General features: G+C 31.9%; 1 pseudogene; it reads left to right on the top strand.

Annotated features, from left to right (window-relative positions):
- The first annotated feature begins 7628 nt into the window (after window positions 1-7628).
- LOC117032943 (60S ribosomal protein L23a-like) lies at window positions 7629-8206 on the top strand (annotated as a pseudogene).
- Window positions 8207-20469: the final 12263 nt, after the last annotated feature.

Genomic DNA, 20469 nt, shown 5'->3' with positions numbered 1-20469 from the left:
TCTTTTTCTGGAATGGCCATCAGAGCTGTCATCGTATTACCCTTGGTGTCCAGAATGTCATCAAAACATCTTCCTTTCAGTGTTTTCCCTATCTTCAGGTAAAGAAAGAAGTCATTGGTGGCCAGATCAGGTGAGTAGGGAGGGTGTTCCAATACAGTTATTTGTTTACTGGCTAAAAACTCCCTCACAGACAGTGCCATGTGAGCTGGTGCACTGTCTTGAATTGTTGGCAAAAAGTTCAGGTCATCTAACTTTTTCACACAGCCTTTTCAGCACTTCCAAGTAGTAAGCTTTGTTAACTGGTTGTCCAGTTGGTACAAATTCATAATAAATGATCTCTTTTGTGTGCAAAAAAAGTTAGTAACATCATTGCAACTGTTCATAAACTTAATTGTCCAACGTCGTACATTTTAGAGTCCATTTGTTAATGTAATTTAATAATGCTAAAATTTCTATTGGAATTTCACTGAATGCATAGATGAATTTTGTGAGAAATATCAAGTATTTTGTTTATGTAGTTTGGTTACTGACTTCCATAATATCTTATACTTTCTTATGAAGAGGACTTGTACATCTCTTCCTCCATTATGTTATATTACAGTAGTATCTTAAAAGTTACCGTAAAAAGAAAATCCAAATAAAAGTGGACAGATGGTTTGAACAGCTACTTCATCAATATGAATATCAAATTGGCCAACATGAATATGAAAGGGTTTTCATCATTATAATTACCAGGTTAAATTTTTGTTAAAGCTCAGGTTGAGATAAAATTACAGTCACAGGAATGATTGAGATGAAGGATAACTGGCAATACCTTGGTAATATAGTTTTTGTGTTTTTTCCTGTGTGCTATCTTTCCCCAGTTTCGACCCCTTGCTATAGGTTGGTCACTTCTACTTACTGAGCAGCTGATTAATTAAGTCCACACCCCCAAACACTTCCCTTATGGGGCTCTCAAACTCTGGGCTACTTATACTCATACTAATCACCTCACGTCCACATATCCTGAAGGATAGCTCCTATACCCTACAGCTGGCTGAAATAATTTACATAAGCCAATCCTAAACCTGATTGCCCTGCCTCCCTCTCTCCTTCCCACACAAACTACAATGAAGACACCTACCAACATTCCCCTGTCTTTTTCTTGCCTCATGGCTATCCCCAGTGCTTCCCCTGAGTTTTCGTGTTAGGCCTGATGTGTTCTCTCCCCAAGGAACTGTGAGGATAACTAAACTGTAAACCTCTATGGTTTCACCTGATGTAACAAATAAATACTAAGTATTTTAATGTTAAAAGGACGTTGCACCATATATTTTTTCCATTAGTGATTTTTAGTTAATGTAAAACTATATATGTTTAAGTTAGAGATTGCAGCTTACTTTTAAAAAGCTAACTAGATGGCTTCACTAGTAAATTCTACCAAAACTTTAAAAGACATTTTAATACATGTCTCTCTTACACTCTTCCAAAAAATTGAACAAGAGGCAATACTTCCTAAATGATTTTATGAGGCCTGATACCAAAACCCGGTAAGGATACCACAAAAAAGAAAACCACAGACCGATATCTCTGATGAATAGAGGTTCACAAATCCTAAACAAAATACTAGAAAATCAAATATAATGATAAATTTAAAAGATTATGCATCATGATCAAGTGGGATTCATTCCAGGGGCACAACGATGGTTCAACATGGGCAACTCAATCAATGTAATAAACCAGACAAACAAAATAAAGGATAAAAATCATATGATTATATCAATAGATGCAGAAAAAGCATTTGACAACATAAAATATCCATTTATAATGAAAACACTTAATCAAGGGGGTATAGAATGAAAGTACCTCAACATAATAAAAGTTATGTACTACAAATCCTCAGTCAATATCATAGTTAATAGTGAAAAACTGAAAGCTTTTCCTTTATAATCAGTAACAGGACAGAGATAACCCCTCTCATTACTATTATTCAACATAGTATTGGAAGTCAGAGCCAGAGAAATCAGGCAAGAGAAAGAAATAAAAGGCATCCAAATGGGGAATGAAGAAAGTAAATTGTCACTTTTTACAGACAACATGATTCTTTACATAGAAAACCCTAAAGACTTTACCAAAAAAATACCTATTAGAAACAATAAACAAATACAATAAAGTTGCAGCATACAAAATCAGTGTACAAAAATTCATTGGGTTCCTATATACTAACAATGAAATTTCAGAAAAAGAAATGGAAAAACAAACAAACAAGAAAACAAACAAACAAAAATCCTTTTGCAACTGCAACAAAATAATAAAATACCTAGGGATAACCTAACAAAGGATGTAAAGAAGAATTACACTGAAAACTATAAGACATTATTAAAAGAAATTGAAGAAGAGAGAAAGAAATGGAAAGTCATTCCACGTTCATGGATTAGAATAACCAACACAGTTAAATTGGCCATATTACCCAAAGTGATATGCAGATTTAATTCAATCCCCATCAAAATCCCAATTGCATTTTTTCAGGAAGTAGAAAAAAAAGATTACCAGATTTGTATGGAATCACAAAAGACCACAAAAGCTAAAACAATACAGAGAAAAATGGACAAGGGTGGAGGTACCACACTGCCTGACTTCAATTTATACTACAAAGTGACAGTAATAAAAACAGCATGGTATTGACAGGAAAAACAGACACAGAGACTGATGAAATAGAATTGAGAAGACAGAAATAAACCCATATATATGCAGATAAATTTTGACAAAGGAGCCAAAAACATATAATGGAGAAAAGAAAGCCTCTTCAATAAATCATGCTGGGAAAATCAAAAAGCCCCATGCAAAAAACAAACCTAAACTGTTATCTGTCACCATATACCAAAATTAACACAAAATGGATCAAAGATCTAAACATAAGACATGAAACGATAAATTGCATAGAAGAAAGCATACATACTAAACTTATGGACCTTATGTTCAGATAGGATTTCATAAATTTGACCTCAAATGTAAGGGAAGGAGAAGCAAAACTAAATGAATGGGACTAAATCAAACTAAAAAGCTTTTGCACAGCAAAAGAAACAGTCAAAAAACAAAAAACAAAAAACAAAAAAAAAAAAAGGAAAACAGTTGAATGGGAGACAGTATTTGCAACCAACATCTCTGAAAAGGGGCTAATATGCAAAAAATATAAAGAACTCATACAACTCAGCAACAATAACAACAACAAAAGCAATCCAATTAAAAAAAATGGTCAGAGAAATGGCCAACAGATACTCATATATGAAAAAATGCTCCACTCCACTAGCTATTAGGGAAATGCAAATCAAAACCACAGTGAGATATCACCTCACATCTGTTAGAATGACTAATATCAACAAGACAAATAATAACAAGTGTGGAGAGATTATGGAAAAATAAGAACCCTCGTATCTGATGATGGGAATGTAAATTGGTAGAGCCACTATGGAAAACAGTAGTTTTCTTCAAAAAGTTAAAAATAAAATTACCGTATGACCCAGCAATCTGTATTCTGTGTATCTACCCAAAAAATCTTTAAACATTTATCCATAAAGATGTGTGTGCCCCTGTGTTCACTGCAGCATTATTCACACTGGCCAAAAAAACAACAAAAAACAATGTGTCCATCAATAGATTATTGGATAAAAAAGACATGTTACACAATGGAATGTTACTTAGCCATAGAAAAGGTGAAATACTGCCATTTATAATGACATAGATGGATTTTGAGTCATGTTAATCGAAGTAAGTCAGACAGAAAAAGAAAGGACCATATCATTTAATTCATACATGGGATATACTGAAAGCAAAAAAAGAACAAGACAAACAACCAAAACTTATAGACACAAACAACAGTTTAGTGGTTACCAGAGGGTAAGTGGAGAGGTAGGGTAGTAGAAGAGGGTAAAGGGGGTCAAATATATAGTGATGGAAGGAGAACTGATTCTGGATGGTAAACACACAGTGAAATATATACATGATGTATAGAACTATACACTTGAAACTTATATAAGTTTACTAATCAATGTCACCCCAAAAATTTAAAATTAAAAAAATAAAACTATTGAGAATATGATATAACAAAAAATTGATATAAAAAATGATATAAAAAATGAAAAAAAGATATGATATAACAAAAAAATTAACCGATGATAATCTTGTATCTAATAATTACTGCTGAAAATATATGGGCTAATCAATGTATTATGAAATATATATATTTATATATTTTAGTTTTTATTATATATATAATTACTGCTGAAAATATATGGGCTAATCAATGAATTATGATATATATAAAATATACTTTATTATGTATATATATAAAATTAAAATATATAATTCCTTCTAAAGTGTAGATCTTTACAATATTATCATTATAATCAATGTTTTTAGCTTTGTATTCACTCTTAATTTTAACTTTCAGTACCGTTGTCAAGGTACTGATAGTTGGTACATCAGGAAAGGAAACAAAGATGGCATTGCTGTAAATATCTCACATAAGCAAAACAACAGAAACCTGTCTTTCTTCTCTATACATACATATAAACATAGTCAGTCTCACGCACATACATGGAGGTGTTTATGAAACACTGCAGCTAAGTTAATTTAACTATATAACATCATGAAATTTCAGTGCATATTTCCTAGCTAATGCTTGCTCTGAAACAGGTCATTCTCATATGCACCAAAGAGGGTATAAGTGGATATCAAAGGGCAACACATGAATTACATTTTAGAGTCATTTTTTATGGATGTGAGTTGATTAATATAGTGATAAAACTATTTCAAGTAGATTTATTTAGTCTTCTCCGCAGTAATGCTGTAGAGAAAGCAGCAGTAAGTATGGTTTTAACTTTGAAAGCCATAGCAATAGTGTTTCTGGTTCCTTCTCACCTTGGAATGAAGCTAATTCCATTTGGCCCACACTATTGTTGGTGTCCATGTTAGATGCTTCATTTTCCTTCATAAAAGTGTAAAGAATCATCCTAAGGATATCAACTTATTTAGAGTTAGGAAGCTGCTATTATAAAATCATGATATTGCTTGTCACTAAAAGAGTATTAAGTTACTCTGATATGGTTATTTGAAAATGTAGTCATTTGGACTTTATTCTCTATTGTATTTCCCCAATTCCAATTTTACTCACTATCTTTTTACTATCTATTCACTATCCCTTTCTAAGTTTACTGTGACTCATGTATATGACTCTTAACAGATGGGTTGGGACAAATTTCACACCACTAAGTTCACTCTTAGGTATTATCCAAACATTCTTTTTAGAAATTCTATTTCCCTTCACTGAAAATCTCAAATGGCCAAATTATCAGGATTGACCAAACATGTCCATTTTCTTTTTTTCTTCTTCAGAATTAAGGAAAAAATTCAAAGGTCATCTTGGCAGTCCCTTAATAACCCCCGTCAGTCTTCTTGAAAACTAGAAAAATGTATTGAGAATGCTCAGGTGAATGGATTGTCTAATAAGTACTCCCATGTAGGGTCAGGTCACTTGATCTGTATTAAATAACTAAAGACTAGAAGTTCTAGTACTATGCTTTTAGAATGTTATAATAGTAGTTTTCCAATCTGGCTTTTTGAAAAAGCATTTTTAGGCAGTGTAAAAATATTTTTCTCATCCTTAATGCAGTGAATAATTTAAACTTGTAACTCACTGCAATTTATTATCAACTATTCTTGATTTCTTCACAGTGATTAAATAAAAAATGTACTAGAAGATAAATAGTAAAATATAATTTAAAAACATCTTTGCTTAAATGTTATAGCATATAAGCAAGTATAGTGGAGAATGCAGAATTTTCAATCTAATTTCTCTTTTTTATTTATTTATTCACTGCATATTATTGTATGTGATGCCTCTAACATTTTTTATATCAATGTACAAAGTTTTCTAAAGATATATTTGGATCTAAATATTAGATATTTAAATCATTCATATTTGTTGACAATTCTCTTCAAATCATTTTTGTATAAGTATAATTAAGTGTAAGAAAGTAAGAATCCAAACAAAAGCTCACCTTTATGTATATTTAAAATACAGACAGGCTAACCCAATCCATGAACGGGCAATGCCACATTTATTTTAAACTTCTGAGTATAAAAATATAATTTTGAACTTTTTTTTTCTGATTCTAACTGAACAAACAATGGTTATACCATCATAATCACACACATTTAATAGAACTAACAACTTGTTTCTAAGAAAATGTGTTTGATATAGCATGTCAATATAGGCTTTTGTGTCCTTAACGTCATTAAAATATCACACAGCTTGTGGAAGTAAAACAATTTATGTTGTGTAACACAACCTTTATTTTCATAATATGAAAGAGAATACTCTTCTTAAAATAAATGTTATAACTGACAAGTGATATTTTGCAATATGTTTTTTCAATAGTGTTTTTACTGTTCATAAATGCATATAAATGCATATAAAATAACATTTTATATTATATATGAAGTGAATGGCTGCAATCTCAGTAGAGATACTGAGGATGAAAATCAGACAGATGCAAGTATATAACTGCCCTCTGACTTCAAAGCTGTTCCCTCCAGGTTAAGTTTTATATAATATATGCTGTATATACTTTATATACTATACAGGTAATATCACAAAAGTATGAACTAGCTTTGACCAAGTTGCTACACTAGATAACTCATGAAACAGTATTTGAGTCTGTCTATATGAGATTCGTTCAAAAACCAATAAAATGCACTGTATTAAGCAAGGTTCTCCAGAGAAATAGAACCAATATATATACCACATTAGTATATATTGGCATATCTATATACATATATACATATGGACATATATATACATATATTACATATACATGCACTAGCATGCAATGCAGGCATTCTTTGAAAATATCAACCTGCACAATTTATCCTGTCTGTTTGAGCATGTTTTAAAAATATGAGCTACGCCTTCTGAAAAATGTACCGTCTGACTTGTTTCATTCAGTAGGGCCAGTTCTCCCATCTGGTATTTCCTAAATTGCAAAGCAGAATGACTTCTAATTCAATGTATCTCTGATGATATAAACCTCAAAGGTACTGTAGTGGCACTAAAAATCTACCTTCACTAACCAAACAAATAGTGCTCTCTGACAACCATTACCATCTCCATGCTTTGATGAAAGGTATTTGATACTTGATTCTCATTATTCTTCAGCAAGATGCCAACTCGTTACTGTGGTCTATTAGTACTGAACACTTTGTTTTTAATCTCCCTATTCAGGCACATTGAGAAGAACATGCGAGCCTGTCATATGTGCATGTGTGACAGAGTCAGGTTTTTTGTCCTCAGGGAGGTCTTTGCACCTGAAATGTTTTTTTTTTTTTTTAATTACCATTTTGATCTTTTTATTTCTGAGCCATCCTTCTGATTTCATCTCAGTAACATTTCCTTGGGGTATTTTTCCTCATTCTCCTTCTCTTCTAGCATCATGTGTCTCTTTTTCCCAGTATCTCTTCTGTATCCAGTCGTATAGATCAGATTTTTTAAATGGATGTCTGATATCAAAAATATATCATTACTTTTAGAGACATGTTATATTTCTAACAATATATTATGAGGTCAAAAATTCTATTTGCTTTTCACAAAGATGGCACTGAAAGTGAAGAAGGAAGCCCAAGCCCCTCCCAAAGCCAACACTGAAGCCAAAGCAAAGGCATTAAGACAAAGAAAGCAGTTTTGAACGGTGTCCACAGCCGCACAAAAAATGAAGATCCACAGGTCACCCACTTTCCCAAGGCCCAAGACACCGCGGCTCTGAAGGCCGCCTAAATATCCTCAGAAAAGTGCCCCCAGGAGAAACAAGCTGAACCACTATGCCATCACCAAATTTCCTCTAGTAACTACCGAGTCAGTCAAAGAAGGTATTAAGTTGGTGCAACAGTAATTGCGATTGAAAAGGTTAAAAATAATTGCAGAAACTGCAATTACTTTTGCGCCAAGCTAACAGAAGACAACAATACACTTGTGTTCACTGTGGATGTCAAGGCCAACAAGCACCAGATCAAACAGGCTGTGAAGAAGCTCTATGACACTGATGTAGCCAAGGTCAACACCCTGATCAGGTCTGATGGAGAGATGAAGGCGTATGTTCGACTGGCTCCTGACTATGATGCTTTGGATGTTTCAACAAAACTGAGATCTTCTAAACTGAGACCAGCTGGTTAATTCTAATTATAAAACATTTTCATTGTAATATATATATATATATATATATATATATATATATATATATATATATATATATATACATATACAGAGAGAGAGTAGAATATATATATAGTAGAATTTTTGATTAACATTATGCCTACAAATTTTATCCTGGCAATATTTTAAATGACTGAATGAGTATATCTAAAATGCTTAATCTGGAAATAATAGTACACTATTCTTTATCAGATTTAGTTTTCGTTTAAAATACTTTTTCTCACATTTGTAATTGACTGATTCTCTAAATTGAGTACAGGTCATTAAAAGAATAAGAAAAATGACTTTTGGTTAGAGCTTTATCTGATAAATAAAATTTATAACAGGGTTGAAGGTTGCAGGGTCATTGGTAAAACTGCTTGGATTAAACTCTGGGTATGAATTTAAAACTGGCAAGACCCTGGGCAAATTATATAAACTCTCTGAACTTCAGCTCCTTTATCTGTAAAATGGGAGTTATAATAATCACTGTCACATAGGTTTTATGAGGACTTATGTGAGCGAACTGACACAAAGTGCTTAACACGTGCTTGATTAAATAAATATTAGCCTGTGCCATAATTGTTAAAGTATTAAGATACATGCATATTGCACATTTATATCTTCTACCATCATGGCAATGTTCTGAAACTGAAATGAAAACCAGTCTCCCTAAGCTCATCAGTGGGAGTGAGTTGTGTTAGACATTAATGGGACACAAAAACACATTCACAAAAAATGTGCCCTAAATGTCTCCTGAATGAGTAAAGGAATTCTGTTATGATTAAAAGTCAAGTGAAGAACTTAAAATTGAGCACCTCTGTATAGTATTTGTTAGGTACAAAATGTATTAACAAAATAGAAATTTCCTTATCAACGTGGACATAACACATGTTTTCTCTTCACATGTCAGGAAGTAGCTTTTAGGTAGACACCCTCAAATGGATGAAATGGATAATTACTAAATTATTTTTCAATTAATAAAGATATCAATTCCTCAACCAATTGTAGATTTTATTAAACATACTTGTGCATGCATTCCTCTACAAATCTATATTTGGCCATAGGAAATTAAATATTTCGACTAGTTATCCAATTAAAGTAAAATACATTCGATTGTGTGAATAATGTATTGCATACCTAACATAGGAGTATGTTATCATGACAGCTTGGAGTATTCTACAATACTCTGAAAGCATTTTTATTGCTAACATAAATACAAGTCATCAACCAAGACATCATCTTTACTATTATTCATGAAATTTCTTAAAAGTAAGATTATAAACTATCAGTTTGCGACTTATCTAATACAAGCATAGTATGTACAGTACAGTGATCTCACTGTACTGTAATTCAATTTGATTTACAAGCTTTAAACTACACTCAATAACAAAGTCATTTAACTGTTGTATTAGTGGTCTTATAGTCATCCTAATGATACCTGTTTCAAATTCAAGGATATTTGATACATTTCTCATTTCAAGTACTTGTAGACAATTAGGTCATTTGGACCATGACTATGTAGTATTTTAATGTAAAATATTCACTAGTTTACCATCACTTGGCACTTCATAGTATTTTATGAAAATTGTATTAAATCACTTTATGGCTACTCTAGAGGTTTTCAACTTCTATTCCCATTTTGAATTTGTAATTTGCCTTAAATATGTGAAGAAAATTAAATTAAAATACATCACGAGAATTTCTCACTCATCTCATATTATTAGCTGGTGTATATTTGAGGAACGATGACAAGTGCTCTATTAAGTTTCATTGTCATTATTATTGCTAAGTATTATTAATATCACCATCTTTGATGTCCGTAAATAAAATTGTCTTCTTCACAAACATCATTCTTTTTCATTTGAATGACACTGATTATTTTCATCCTCTGTGATGAAGCTGAACATCTCTCCCCCCTTTTCATCTTTTTATTTTATTTTATTCTATTTTATTGTATGTATGTTCACTTATATTTATAATATTCTTATCTAGTTTGTTTACATTAAAGCTTGGGGACAAAGCCTGCCAGATAGTTCTCTGGTGTATATCAGAATTACAATTAGAAAACACACACACACACACACACACACACACACACACGATATGTTAGATGATGTTAAATTTATTCATGAATTTAATCTTAATTTCATGAATTTAATTCATGAATTTAATCTTAAATTCATATAGTGATTCATGAATTTAATCTTAAATTCATATAGTGACCTCCATGCTAAAGATTAGTGACTTTAAAAATTAACAATTCAAGAAGGTGACATAAGTACTTCTAGTTTTCGAAAAGCTACTATCTATATTCCTCGGAGACAAAACTTTATGGATTTTATAGAGAAGTTCTAATTATATCAAGATCGGACTAGTCCTCATCTTTCTTTTATGGTCTCATTTAAATTGTATTTTCACGGCCATTGTTCCCTCTGTTCCTTAATTGCTGAAGTGATCATTTCTCACATGGCTTTTGAATGATATGTCAACCAAAAGCTTCTTCTATACACTTTCTACCAAATGTTATTATAACTTACATTTCTATAACTAAATTCAGTCAAAGAAATTGAAATTTATGCATTATGATTTGCACACGTCAGTGTAAGAGAAGAAAAATATAAAGTAAAATAAAGCAGCAAACAGATAAAACAACGAAATCATAAAATGACTTCACATGGAGGGCATTTGAAATCAAGGACATTATATAGAAGAAAAATAAATTTACCTAAAATCTGGCTAATTAAATTAACGTTTAAGACAAAGGGTGATACCTAACTATATTAAAATAAACATAATTATCAAAAAATGAAACATTTTGAGAATGTATTATTACTATCATCATCATCTTGCAGATATTACCTCAAGAAGTATTACTTGAAAAAAATCAATTTTCATTGAAAGAATAAAAAATGTATTCCTAAATATCACCAGATTACCACATTGAATAAATCATGTATTATTCATGCTAGTAAAGAAAATTGTCAAGATGGAAACTTTCTGTAACTAATATCCCTTTGTTATCAATACCTGAAATTTCCACAAATCAACAAAAAACAAAACTATAGGACAATCACACTGCTGAAGGAAGAAAGAAACAGCTTCTGCTTCCTCTCCACATTCCGAACCTTGAGGTAAGGCATGCTGATTATAAAAATCAGATTCATAACCCTAATGGCAGGGATGCTTGAAGCTGTAGTTAAGTAGCTTCCAACTTAAATAGGAGAGGGAATCAGAGTAAGGGCTGAGAAAAGATTCTCACTTCTTATGTACAGACAAAAAAATGCACCATAGGCAACAGCCATTTGTGTCTTTAATCCCTTTTTTTATAAGAAGGTCTTATTTCCTAGAGTAGAATCTTCCAAAGCCTTGTCTAATGGTGTAGCCTGGGTAACATGGATCTCAGAACCAGTGAGCTAGAAGGGTCTAGATGTTTACTCTGTACAACTATTTTTTACAGGGTATCCTGATCCTCAGGGGGCAGGTGCTTGTACAATCCAGAATTCTCTTGTTCAATCTTTCAAGAGATTAAACATCCACAATTGAATTTGGAGTAAGAATATACCGTCTTTTCAGGTTAATTATAATTCAACATTCTTACAAAAGGGGAAAAATACAAGAAAATATCTCCCAAGTACAGACTTCAGAGATAAAAACAGGACTTATTTCAGAAGGGATTTTTAAATGAGGCAATTTTTAAGATTAACAATAACACTACCAACACTGATTATTACAGAGCATCACTGTTGGGAGGTAAATATGGGGTGTGATCCAACAATTTGGTAAATGTTTAAATTAAATATACAGTATATATACAGTAAAAGACACATCACCATTATCCCCCCTTAAAATATTCCCCTTCCCTTTGAATGCACTTATCCCAACATTCCTGCCACGTTCTGAAGCAGTTCTGAAAGTCCTCTTTCTTGAGTGTTTTTAGTTGCACTGTCATGGCTGCCTCCACGTCCTGAGTCATTTTGACTTTGGAGAAGAGTCAGAAGTCACATAGTGCCAGATCCAGTGAACAAGGTGGATGAAGACACATCATAATGGTTTCATGAGACAAAAATTGCAATACCAGAAGTCATGTGTGACGGGGAGTATTGTCATGATGGAGGATGAAACCATTTGCCCATTTCTCAGGCCATGTACATCATTTTTTGAATGCTTGTAAAGACACTCACAAAAGAGGACTTCCAGAACTGCTTCAGAAAGTGGCAAGAATGATGGGATAAGTGTGATCGAAGTGAGGGGGGTATTTTAAAGGGGATAAATGGCAATGTGCCTTTCCTGTAATATGTACTTTTAATTCAAACATTCACTGTATTGTGCGATCACACCTCATATGTTCTATAAAAAAGGACTTGAAAAAATATTGCTATGTACTCTTAACTCATTTTACATTAGAAATACATCAATTAAGGGATATAAACATCAATCTTTAAGGCACTTGCACATGGATAAATATCCCAACATAGAAATCAAGAGCTATCAAATGTCTTGTGATAAAACAAAGAAAAATTTCTTAATTTGGTTTCTTAAATGTCCTGAATATTTCACTACGTACTTGGTTTTCCAAGATTGTCAGGAAGGAGAGAAAATTGGGAAATCTCAAATTAATTATTACTTAACAAGAATAGTTTGTGCTCTATTACTTATTCAACAGCTTTCACTCATGAAACTTACTACATGTTGCAAATACTGCCCCATCAATCATCACTTGATGAGGGCAGAAAACATGACAAGATTTAAATAATTTCCAAGAGTTTCCAATATTAATATCATACTCTATTTACAAAAAAATAAAATAAAATAATGTGTAATCCTTGCTGAGAGATCATGCTGGCTTTCACAGAGAATAAAAGCATCAATCTATTTCCTAAAGGACAACTGACAAAATAATGTGACCGCTGCTGGTAACAATTCATATAAACCATACATTCAGTTAGTACTGCTCAGTAACCAATGAATATTTGGAAAATCATCAAGTGATAATGTAGACACCTGTTGTTTTTTTTTTTAAAGCTTTTTTAACTAAAGAGTTTATAAATGGAATTCTTAATCAATGACTAATAATACTATTGAATGCTATTCCTGAAACCTTTAAATGTGATATTTAAGTTCTTACTTTCAAAGAATGACCACAACACTGAGTTAATTTAATACTTATAAAATTAAATTTATAAATTCATACTTAAAAAAATTGGGATTCAGAGACATATAATTCATTGTATTTTTCAGCTGAGTAAACTAATGTCTGGACAGTTAAAGTAACTTTTTCTTTACAATCATAAAACCAGTACATTTATATTGCTCCATATTTTGTAGTTTAAAATATAGAAAAATATAAATTGAAGATGAAGTCTAGGTATTTATCCCACTAAGTTCTTTGCTATAAAACTATTTGATGCCTAAATGGACTCTTTCTATTCCAGGCTACCATTTTGTGCACTAATGCAGAAAGAAATGGAAATATTTCAAAGATATGTATTTGACAACACACTTATTGTTGTGTAAGTCCTTTATAGTTGCTTTAGGTAAAAAATAAAATTCTGGAGAAATTTACTATTTTTATTAGCATAAGTGAACTCAACTGAGAAAATATATATATATATATATTTTTAAATTTTTTATGTTAGTGAGTGAATACAGCTGATTATTCCATCCTTGTAGACTCCTTAGGATGTTATAATTCACTCGACAGATGTTTATTGATCAACAATTAGAAGCCAGGCCTGTTACAAACATAGGGTGCTCCTTATTAATTCAGCTGAACACATAATTATTGTACATATAGTATATGCTGTCCTATAAGGTAAAAATAATATAGTTGTGAAATGGACAAACAAGAAACCTAAACTCAAGGAGGTTAAAACATGTTTGTAGTCTCTGAAGCAATGGTAGAGAATATCTCTAATGCCATGTAGTCACAATTAAAAAAACAAAACAAAACAAAAGAAACCTAAATATTTTTATTGTCTCTCCAAGTTCAAGAAATACAGAGTTTCAAAGGATGAAATCCTGATTTGAAACACAGAATAATGGTTGCACGCTGATGAGTTATTTTGCCATTATTTTAAAATAGTGGTTGACATATGGTTTCGGAAAAACCTGGATGAATGCAAGTAGTGACAGTTCATAATTTTTAAAAAACAGCATATACTTGTTAAAGAATTAAATCATATAACAATGATGGATATCTTATAATTGAAATCATTTTGACATTAGAAGTATTAGTTTGAAAATGAAGTATCTGTGTAAGTCTAGGAGCACTGCATTTCTGAAAACATTATCCTAAGTAATTATTTCAGAGTTCTTCAAAAGTTGTATGAGGATTTATTTTACTATGTAACTGAATAAAAGTAACACCCTGAAAAGTTCAAGTCCTCTACGTCCCTCGCTTTATATTATATTCTCTTTGACACCGAACAAAAATTAGTTGGTCTGAGATTCAGTGTAGTTGAGAGACAAAATGGAATGAAAGTCTCTTTTCTAGGAGATGTTAAACCAACAGTGATTGAATTTTACCTTCTTATTTTCTGCATTGACCTAGAAAAACAGCTAAGGAAAAAAATGTCATATCTGTGAGACTTTGCATTCAAAATAGCGATGCATTTTATGTTTTAAAAGCAAATTTTAAGCTCATATTAAATATCCATACTGGTTGACCTGTTTACTAAAGACAAAGAGAATAAAAATATATGGGTCACAAGTTGGTTGTATGCACATTATTATTATTATTATTATTATTATATTATTATTATTATTATTATTATTACTGTTACTATTTTAGACTAGAACTTCCCTACAGAACTTTTGTGATGACAGAGATGTTCTATGGTTGTGCTGTAAAACATGGTTGCCAGTTATGGTCTAGTACTAGTACTGCTGGCTACCATATTGGACAGCATACTTCTAGAATTGAATTTCCATTGCATACCATGTTAGTTAAATTTTTAAGGAAAATGTTTAGAAATATTTTGCTGCTGTTCAAGATTTTAATACTGTATTTTATAACACATTATGCTGTTGCAATTCTTCTTATTATTTATTTATTTATTTTTTGCAATAGGAAGAGTATAATTTTAAACTATAAAACTCCATCCTCTTCACATTTATAGCAATGGACATTGATTTCTCTATCATTCTTATAGTTACACTCAGTCATGATGCTTTGTTCAGTAGTGAAAATAGTTGGGCATTCAAGTATGTTTTACTAAGACTATTTAAAAAATAAACCAATGGTTATCAAAACACATAACTTTAAGTCTTAAACTTTTTATAAATGTAAATATAAATTAGCTTTGCATTTGTAATGTGGGAATACAATTATTTATCATTTTCAAATTGTACTTTCCCGGAATGCATGGTTTTATATTAACTACGTTATTCTGTCTATATTTTATGCTTACATAAGCCTAACCAGAACATCGACATTGGAAAAATAGGATTAACTACTTCTGACCTGTTCTTAGTAATCATTCATCTAGAAACTGAAGGCATTTCTTCCATAGTATGCCAGCTTGAAAATATATTTTCTGATAAAGGATTTTGGAGGGGAGTCCATTCTCACATTCATAAATCAGCACCTTGCATGTGCCACTGACTTACTATCATAAACATTTATTTTGAGCGGACTGAATTACTGAAACCAGCTACTTAGAGTGATCAATTTCACCCATTTCTCCACTTCTCTTGCTTCTATCGGCACAACTTTAAAATTTCATAATTTCCTTTTCACAGTAGAATAACAACATTGTTCTTTCTCTTAATACCTTTCTGTGGAAGACATATATTAGATAACACTGAGATTGGTTCATCTGTTCTTATCTCTTTTATATCCATTGCCTGCTCACCCTTGATAACATAAATATAATTATCTTACACCTTAGTCAGTAATAGAAACAGATTAACTTTTTATACCAACAATCTTTTCAGCTTTACAATGGCTTTTGCAAAGCCATAATTGACTATCTCTTTTTATGACCATATTTAATGTGTTTTGGTTCAAGTTTTCCATATTCTCTTTCTCATAACTCTGCTACATGATATATTCTGAGTCAGAACTAGAATTATATTTAATTTTCAGCACATGCTACCACAGTCCAGCACATCTACCTTCTAGGAGTATATTAAAAAAAAAAAAAAAAAAAAAAACAGAAACAAAAACAACAAAAAAAAACACACACAAGTTGAGGACAGTTTTTACACTCAGGTAATGGCAGAAAAGGATGTACTGAAATGGGAGCAGTATCATAAAGGAGACATTATCTCTAACTACCCAACCACTTCCAGAAGTCTGCTTTCCAGTTTGAGGGTCCCATTAATTTATAGAGATCTGTGATGGCACTTGGGTAATATTCCGGATCACCTTCTATTTGATGTGGTAAAACTAGCCAATAATCACTTTTGATTGCAGACTATACTTAATGATGCTGTATTCAACCTAAGCTGTTCTACTCATTATTAATGTTTTGGCATATGGCTATTCAAGAGAAATACAGATATTTAATTTAAAATAACCAGAAATTTGGAAAAGATTAATAGCAGTATCAGAATCAAAATAATATGTTGGGGAAAAGAGGCAAATCAGAAAACTTCAGTTGATTAAATTAGCAGATCATCTGAAGAACTAAATCCAAGTATAATGAAATAAGAAAAATATTATATGAAAGGATAATAATATGAAAGCATATATGGATTTTTTTTTAAATTGTGAAGTTGTTTTTATACTCTCTTTCTTCACACTTTAATCCAATGCATCAGCAAATACTGTTGGCTCTATCCTCAAAATAACACTTCTCATTAACTCATAACTACCATCCTATCTGAGCCAATAGCTCTCTCCTTGCCTCCTATAGTAGCTCCCAAACTGATTTCCCCAATTCCACACTTAATCCCTAATTTCCATTCTATAAGGGTGTCAAAATTATCCTTTTATAATACAAGTTGTACATATCTTATTATTTGTTTAAATCCTCCAATACTTTCCCAATTTACTCAGAAGAAAATGGAAAGTTCTTCTCATGGCTTACACATTGAAAATAATCTTTTGGCTACTGCTCTGATCTTAACTATTATTGTTCACTCTGCCCCAGATTTATTGTACCCCAGACTTATTCTATAACCAGTCTTTCATTGGAATCTATATGGCTTATTACATCTCTTCATGAGGGCTCTGCTCCAGTGTGTTCCATTTAAAAAAGACATTCTGGATAATCTTTTAAACTGTATCCATTTCAATCGCTTTTTCCATACATTATTTTTAATAGCACTTTTCACCATTTCACTTACATGTGATTTTTTTCCCTCTCCTATAAGAATATACCTTCTTAGTGGCCTATTAAAAACAAACAAACACACAAACAACAACAAACAACCTTTCCTCAGAGCCTAGAAGAGTGACAAAACCATAATACCCACAGACTCAGTATGTGTTGAATAAATAACATGAAGCTCACATTAATTTCAAAAGATATTTAAAAGGAATTTAAATCAGAACATAAAGATGACAATAAGCAGCTTTTAAGACTGATTGCCTCTAACACCCGGTCATAAAGGAACAGACTATAAAGAATAGTCTGATACCTGTGTGTCTAATAACCAGTTATGACTCCTTCAACAGCTTCTCTCTACTTATGTACATTGAGGAAATCCATCTCCAAGTGTACTACATGGCCAGAGAAAGTGAGAGAGTGGTAGAGGTGTACTTTTTTCAATACTATGAAGGGATGTCAAGAAAACATGGATGTATTACATAAAACACTGGTAACTTTAGAAAGCAATTTATGTTCACTGATTCATTCATTCATTCATTCATTCATTCAATCAGTCATTAATTCAAAAAGTGTTTATCACGCAACAGTGATGTATAAAACCTTAATCTGGGGATGAGGAAATTATAATGAAGTAAAAGCTGACACAATCCCTTGCCTTTATTGTGGTCATGGTAAAGTAATTACAGTTTCAAACCAAATAATCAATTAAAGAAAATGAACATTTAAATAGAAACAAGTGCTACAAATTTGCCTATCAGGATGATATTTATGTAGTCAGGAAGATCAGAAAAATCAGACAATGTTTCTTTGAAAAAAGTAAAATATGAATTGAGATATGAAAAATGAGTGGACATTACAAGCAAAATGGGAGAGTGTGGACTTGGGTGGGTAGAGATATCATATAATGAGAAATTCAGGAGGTCCTTATGGCAGGAATGTGAAGGTAATGTTATTTATGGGAGAATCAGGGACCTTACCAGGTAATATAAGACTTTTCTGACCAATTTAGTTCCATATTTATCCTAAGGGCAATAGAGATACGTTGATGGGATTCATGCAGGTCATCTTGAATAGTTCATACTTTGGGAAGAGACCCTAGTCACAATATGAAGAATATGTTGGACAAGAACTATTTTAGATTCCAACTGGCTAATTAGATCCTACAGCAGGATGCACACAATAGACATAATGATAACTTAGATGAAAGTGGGCAGGTGGAAACGTTCGAAGGCCAGAGATATTTTGCAGGTAAAATTGACGTAAATTGGTGATCAGAGTGAAGGAGGTAAGTGAGAGCATGACGGCAGGGTGATGTTGCATTTTTGTCATGTGAAACTATATGGTAAGGCATTCCGTTCAATGAGACAGAGAGCAGAATGTTCTCTGCTGAGGAAGACCATCAGTTCTCTGTTGCGCATGCTGAGTCGCTTGAGACAACTATAAGACATTCAAGAAACTATGCCAATCATGTAGTTATATATGAGAGCTTTGTGAACAGAGAAGGGAATCAGAAATACATTTCTGATTCCTTTGCAGAGTTGGAAAGTGTGTGTGTGTGTGTGTGTGTGTGTGTGTGTGTGTGTGTACAAAATTCCCTAAGAAAAGGTTATAATTTTAGGAGAACAGGAGCAGATAGCTGTAATGAGCCTTAAGGATTTCCAAATATTTAACTTTAAAAATAAGTGTAAAGATGCAGTCACAAGAGAGATGTTGAATGTACTTGAAATGGGGTCCAAATACATGCATTAGTTAGCAAGAAGAACAGCTTTTATATTTAAGCAAGATAGATAATCAAGAAGTAGTTTTCCATATGTTTCAGTGATAAATTGGTATGAGATACCAAAATAAACTCATACATATCTATAGTTATATCATCTGTATATCTATATATGACAGTCTGTATACAGGATAAGCACATTTTGTTTTGTTTTTAATTCACAGGGACTTTGATAAAACAAGAAATTATTACCTTACTTACAATAGCTTCAGGGTAATCAGTACCCTTGGAGTAAGTACATGCTTAATTACAATTTGAAGGGAAGAATATTCACAGATTGAGGATGGGTCATTTTATAAGATATGGAGAAGTAATTTCAGAAGCCACAGTAAAGTAGTTTGGGATGTTGAGAGGAATAAATTGGCGAGAAGAAGAAATTATACAAATATTTTGGGCTCAGAGCATTGTCTTAAATTAGGAGCATAATGCATTATGAATAAAGTCTCAAGAGTCTTTTTAAAGTGAGTGGATACTAGTTGTATTTGCCTGTGTAATGACACGTGGAAATGACTGATTCAAAAGCTTTGGATTCCACACACAATGTTAAAACAAGTGCTTACATAATCTAAACAATACATTGGCAAAGAAGAATTCCTTAACACATTTGTTCGTGAAAATTTATCAGAGTCATAATTGGTGAAAACAGAAGATACCCGCTTATTTAAGCGGAGTTACTCCAAGTTCATGTTTTAGGAATCAGAACTCATACCTCAGCCAACATTCAACTGTTTTATGATGGCTCTGCAGCTATGAATTCTCTGGGTAATCAATTAATAAAAAAATTGTAAAAAATAAATAAATAAATAAATAAATAAATAAATAAATAAATAAATAAAACAAATAAGCAGAGCAGCTATCAAAATTTTGCAAAAATGGCAATATTGGCACAAACCTAAATCATTATAGGAGCACATTTCTGAACATGAGTTATTACAGAGCTCACAGGATAGTTTTAGAAAACTGCTGGGTAGGCTCCAAAATTTAAAAAATAAATAAATAAATAAATAAATAAATAAATAAATAATAAAAAACCTAACTCTATTGACATGATATGCAAAATAACATGGGAAGTTAACAAGAATAAAAAAAGACTGAGAGAAAGAAACTTGAGATGAATGTTGCAGTAAAAACATTGCAATATTTGTTTGGATCATTATGATCCTAGAAGAGAGGTCTATTCTCTCTTTATT

The sequence above is a fragment of the Rhinolophus ferrumequinum genome, chromosome 2 (assembly GCF_004115265.2).
Source record: "Rhinolophus ferrumequinum isolate MPI-CBG mRhiFer1 chromosome 2, mRhiFer1_v1.p, whole genome shotgun sequence".
Taxonomy (NCBI): domain Eukaryota; kingdom Metazoa; phylum Chordata; class Mammalia; order Chiroptera; family Rhinolophidae; genus Rhinolophus; species Rhinolophus ferrumequinum.
The sequence above is the reverse complement of the archived record's forward strand: the minus strand, read 5'-3'. Positions and strand labels throughout refer to the sequence as shown.